General features: G+C 50.0%; 1 non-coding gene across 1 annotated transcript; it reads left to right on the forward strand.

Annotated features, from left to right (window-relative positions):
• Nucleotides 1-2,797: 2,797 nt before the first annotated feature.
• LOC130378482 (5S ribosomal RNA) lies at nt 2,798-2,917 on the forward strand. The gene has a single exon (XR_008894716.1). It is a non-coding gene; the product is annotated as a 5S ribosomal RNA (ribosomal RNA).
• The last annotated feature ends 3,083 nt before the right edge of the window (nt 2,918-6,000 follow it).

Here is a 6,000-nt window from a genome sequence, read left to right on the forward strand (position 1 = left end):
ACCCGGACCGGGACAAGGAAAAGGACCCGGACCGGGACTGGGACTGGGACCTGGACCCTGACCGGGAATCTGGATCAAACCATTTGACCTGATACCCCCACAATAACCCTTCATATCTGGATCAAACCATTTGACCTGATCCCCCCACAATACCCCTTCATATCTGGATCAAACCACTTAACCTGATCCCCCACCATACCCACCATGCGCTGCGTGTGAGTGTAACCTGGGCTCTCTCTCCACAGGCTGACCCGAGGCTGCCGCGTGACGCTGCGGACGCAACTTCCTGGTAGCCGGCTTGGTTTGCACGCACGCACGCACGCACGCACGCACGCACGCACGCACGCACGCACGCACGCACGCACGCACGCACGCACACACACACAGACAACCAGCCCCCAACACATACCCCCTACCTCCACTCTCCCACATCACCAAGACATACTTTAAAACGATAAAAGCAGTTCACCACCAAGCAGTTACCCCCCACGCCGTCACCACCAACACCCCCCCATCAGGGACGGTCAGACAGGGGAACCAATGAGCAGAGTCCATTAAACCTGCTTGGCCCCCCCCCCCATACCTTCCACAGGGTGGAGCAGAACACGGACGACTGGCTGAAGCAGAACCTGCTTATTGTACAACAGCCCTCCACCACACTTTAACCCCCTCCCTCAACAGGCTTCCCCTTTGAGGGGGGGGGCTTTTGGCGTGGCTGCGAGATGGGCCCGCCCCCGGTACAGACCCCGGTTCCGGCCCACCCCCTCCCTCAGACACACACACTGCTCACTACTGCCCCCCCTGTCCTCTCCTCACCCCCTCCTAGACCCCCTACACCTCTCAACACCCCCAGCCCCCCCTCCATAGCCCCCCACCTGCCCCTCGCCCTGGTGTGGTGGTGTGGTGGTGTGGTGGCGTGGTGTGGTGTGGTGGTGGTGTGGTGGTGTGGTGGTGTGGTGGTGGTGTGGTGGCGTGGTGTGGTGTGGTGGTGGTGTGGTGGTGTGGTGGTGTTGTGGTGTGGTGGTGGTGGTGATGTGGTGGTGGTGGTGGTGTGGTGGTGTGGTGTGGTGTGGTGGTGTGGTGTGGTGTGGTGGTGTGGTGTGGTGGTGTGGTGGCGTGGTGTGGTGTGGTGGTGTGGTGGTGTGGTGGTGGTGTGGTGGTGTTGTGGTGTGGTGGTGTGGTGGTGGTGGTGTGGTGGTGTGGTGGTGTGGTGGTGTGGTGGTGGTGTGGTGGTGGTGGCGTGGTGTGGTGTGGTGGTGTGGTGTGGTGTAGTTTAGAGATTTATCCATCTCCTTGTGTGAACGTTGATGTCATGATTTGATTGATGTGCAACTCCAGTGGGATTACAGCTATCTCTCTCTCTCTCTTTCCTCCCCCCCCTCTCTCTCTCTCTCTCTCTCTCCTCCCCCCCCCCCTCTCTCTCTCTCTCTCTTTCTCTCTCTCGCTCTTTCTCTCTTTCTCTCTCTCCCCCCCTCTCTCTCTCTCTCCTCCCCTCTCTCTCCTCTCTCTCTCTCTCTCCTCTCTCTCTCTCTCTCTCTCTCTCTCTCTCTCTCCTCCTCCTCTCTCTCTCTCTCTCTCTCTCTCTCTCTCTCTCTCTCTCTCTCCTCCCCCTCTCTCTCTCTCTCTCTCTCTCTCTCTCTCTTCTCTCTTTCCTCCCCCCCCCTCTCTCTCTCTCTCTCTCTCTCTCTCTCCTCCCCCCCTCTCTCTCTCTCTCTCTCCTCCCCCCCTCTCTCTCTCTCTCTCTCTCTCTCTCTCTCTCTCTCTCTCTCTCTCTCCTCCCCCCTCTCTCTCTCTCTCTCTCTCTCTCTCTCTCTCTCGCTCTCTTTATCTCTCTCTCTATTAAATAAATTAAATAACCACCTGGCAGCACACTGCACCCCTCTTCCTGGCCCAGGGCACACATGCCCGGGCTGGCCTGGCGCCCGGAGGGCACCCACTCTCCACAGCCTCCAGTACAAGACCGAGGCACAGACACCTCCCCAGGTAGGCCTCATAAGCCGGCTGTCTATTAAAGGTCACTGAGGGTCACACAGACACACACAGAGCACCAAACACTGCCCTGTGTATTGTATTAAGTCACTGACAGGCCCAGAGGCACAGACACCTCCCAGGTAGGCCTCATAAGCCTGCTCTCTGTTAAAGGTCACTGAGGGTCACACAGACACACACAGAGCTCCCAGCACTGCCCTGTGTATTGTATTAAGTCACAGCAAGGCCTAATGGCTCACAATCGTCCCCTTTTAGGCCCCAGAAGCCTGCCTGCTATTGGAGGTCACTGAGGGTCCCACAGACATACACAGAGCTCCCAGCACTGCCCTGTGTATTGTATTAAGTCACAGCAAGGCCCAATGGCTCACACTCGTCCCCCTTTAGGCCCCAGAAGCCTGCCTGCTATTGGAGGTCACTGAGGGTCCCACAGACATACACAGAGCTCCCAGCACTGCCCTGTGTATTGTATTAAGTCACAGCAAGCCCCAATGGCTCACACTTCTCTCCCTTTAGGCCCCAAAAGCCTGCCTGCTATTAAAGGTCACTGAGGGTCCCACAGACACACACAGAGCTCCCAGCACTGCCCAGCACTAACACTTACCCTAACCCTAACACACAGAGACACACAGAGCTCCCAGCACTGCCCAGCACTAACCCTCACCCTAACCCTAACCCACAGACACACACACAGAGCTCCCAGCACTGCCCAGCACTAACCCTCACCCTAACCCTAACCCCCAGCACTGCCCTAACCCCCAGCACTGCCCACACCTGAGCTTCATGAGGCTGACTTTCACAGGTAGCAATTGCTTACGGCCATACCACCCTGAACACGCCCGATCTCGTCTGATCTCGGAAGCTAAGCAGGGTCGGGCCTGGTTAGTACTTGGATGGGAGACCTCCTCAGAAGCCCAGGTTGCTGTAAGTAGTGACGGGTGTCACCAAAAGAAAAAAAAAAAAAAACACGCCCGATCTCGTCTGATCTCGGAAGCTAAGCAGGGTTGGGCCTGGTTAGTACTTGGATGGGAGACCTCCTCAGAAGCCCAGGTTGCTGTAAGTAGTGACGGGTGTCACCAAAAGAAAAAAAAAAAAACACGCCCGATCTCGTCAGATCTCGGAAGCTAAGCAGGGTCGGGCCTGGTTAGTACTTGGATGGGAGACCTCCTCAGAAGCCCAGGTTGCTGTAAGTAGTGACTGGTGTCACCAAAAGAAAAAAAAAAAAAAACACGCCCGATCTCGTCAGATCTCGGAAGCTAAGCAGGGTCGGGCCTGGTTAGTACTTGAATGGGAGACCTCCTCAGAAGCCCAGGTTGCTGTAAGTAGTGGCGGGTGTCACCAAAAGAAAAAAAAAAGCACGCCCAATCTTGTCCGATCTCGGAAGCTAAGCAGTGTCGGGCCTGGTTAGTACTTGGATGTGAGACCGCCTGGGAATATCAGGTGCTGCAAGCATTTTGGCTCTGCCTCCTAGTGGGCCCCTGCTGCCCGCAGCACTCAGCACAATTCAGCCTGTTCAAGTGCAGGCTGCAGTGGTGCTCTCCATGGTCCTGAAGTCACACAGACACCGGTGACTCCCACAGTCTGCCTTATATATATATATTCACCTGTCATCGTATGAATAAATGTTAACTTGGTGTATTATTGCCGTGCCATGTAAACCGAAGTCCGGAGGCTTTAGCTTGATAGCATTATCAATCGCTAGCATGCTCGCTAATAATAGTTAACTGGTAAGTCCTAATGTAATATATTATCCGTTCAGATACCATCATATGAGTCTGTGTGGCATGCTAGCAAGCTTCGCAATCAAAACGTATTTTATTTATCTGTGTATATAAAAGTATTACTGGCGTTTTTAAAAGCTGAATGGTCAGGGGCACAGGAGAGACGTTCCCTCCAGGACCGATGTTCTCTCGGGGTAACACCCTTAACTTTGACAGGCAGTGGGTCTGCTTATAGGTCGGAATGAATCGGACACGATTATTGACGGGCTGGGTACTTTATTCGTAGTTCCAGTGACTTAACAGTACACACAACCGGACTCGTTCGTTCACTAAACTGACATGCGCAATCGCTCGCTCTCCTTGCTTGTCCGCTCACTCGCTGAAGTCAACACACGCTGCCATTCTCACGCACACACATACGAGAGCGTAGTGTGTACTGAATGCATCGTGATGATGATACACTTCTTATATTGACACGACACCGGCTTCCTCTATCTTCTTCGCCACCTTTTTTTAATAAATCGCCGTTTCTCATTTTCCGTTTTACTGTGGCGTCTAGAACGTTACCATAGCCGGTCATCTTACCACAGTCAGCTGCTCACTCATAACATTGTGTTGGTAGTGGTACATTTACTTTTTAAATAACAATAACTTGCTCAATTTTCAACTGATTTACAAACGGTTTGGTTTATTACAAACGTTATTAACGTGGTTATGATATTGTACATATTTTAGAACATTATTCTGTTTTTCATTATTCTATCAAAAGTATGCAGTGTCATAACTACATCTCTGATGTTTATAATGAACCAAACCGGTTGAAAATCGGTGGAAAATTGAGCAAGTTGTGGTTATTTAAAAAGTACATGTAGGCCTACCACTACCAACACAATGTTATGGGTGAGCAGCTTACGCTGGGAAGATGGCCGCCAGTGGTGACGTTCGACTCCATTGGCCAGCAGCCTGGACGAGGCATCTATTTAATATTTATATATATGGCGACAACATCATGACTATCTCCTTATGCTTCCGGCTCTCAGATATTTTGAAATATTTTTTAATAGCCTGAATAACACAATTATTTGTCTTATATATATTTGTATTGTTAGTTTATGCATTGTTATTTATTTTTCTTTGTTTCCATCTTTTTCTGGGTTGCAGTAACTTACAAGAGGTCCCCACTTGGACTTGGAGGATTCACTGCAAGCAATATACAAGTAATTTAATATAGCACCACCACCTCTCTCTCTAGCTAAGATGGCTTCTTATTGGGCCAAAAGACGTAGGGTCATCAGAACTGTAAGGGACATAGAGAAAGATATCCTTAAGGAATACGAGGAAACTCTGCATAATGAAAGTGCACCCTGTGTGAATAGGGAACCACCCTTCACAATCTCTCAAGTTTGCCAACTCGATACAACACTAGCTTCCCATGTACCTATGGAAAATGAGCATATAGATGGTAGTGTAGATGGCAATGATGAAGTTGAATCAGATTATGTACAAATGGAAAATGATCATACAGATGGTAGTGTAGCTGGAATTGATGGAGATGAATCTGGTTCTCACTCTGACAGTGATGAGCATCAACCTAGTCAGGATCTGCTTATAAGGAGCCTGAGATATTGGGCAACATCCTACTCCATCAGTCTGGTTGCTTTGTCTGCTCTGCTGTCCATCTTAAAGCTATTTCACCCCAGGCTTCCTAAAAATGGAAGAACTCTGCTTGGAACACAATCTCATGTTGCAACCACTCAAATGCAAGGTGGCGAGTACTTTCATTTTGGATTGGTGCAAGGAATACTTTCACGATTGAAATGTCTGAGTTTACCAGTGAACCTCACAACTCTTACTTTACAGTTCAACATAGATGGTCTCACCCTCTTTAAGAGTTCAAGTCTTCAATTCTGGCCTATACTTGCAATCCTGAAATGTGATTACACTAAGTCCCCATTTATTGTCGGCATATTTTGTGGTTTAAGCAAGCCAAAGTGTGTTGTTGAGTATCTGAAGCAATTTGTTAGGGACCTTAAAAATGTACTGGCTAATGGCATTATTCATAAGGGTAAGCTATTGAATGTAGAGGTTTCCTCATTTGTGTGTGATGCTCCCGCCAGAGCCTATGTTAAGAATGTTAAGTCACATAATAGGTATTCAGGATGCGACAAGTGTGATCAAGAGGGTGTGTGGAAGAACAAAATGACGTATCCTGAAACAGATGTCAGGCTGAGGACTGACTCGAGTTATTATGATATGATTGATGAGGAACATCACTTGAAACAGACACTCAGTC

This window comes from Gadus chalcogrammus, unplaced genomic scaffold, assembly GCF_026213295.1.
Source record: "Gadus chalcogrammus isolate NIFS_2021 unplaced genomic scaffold, NIFS_Gcha_1.0 GACHA080, whole genome shotgun sequence".
Taxonomy (NCBI): Eukaryota; Metazoa; Chordata; class Actinopteri; order Gadiformes; family Gadidae; genus Gadus; species Gadus chalcogrammus.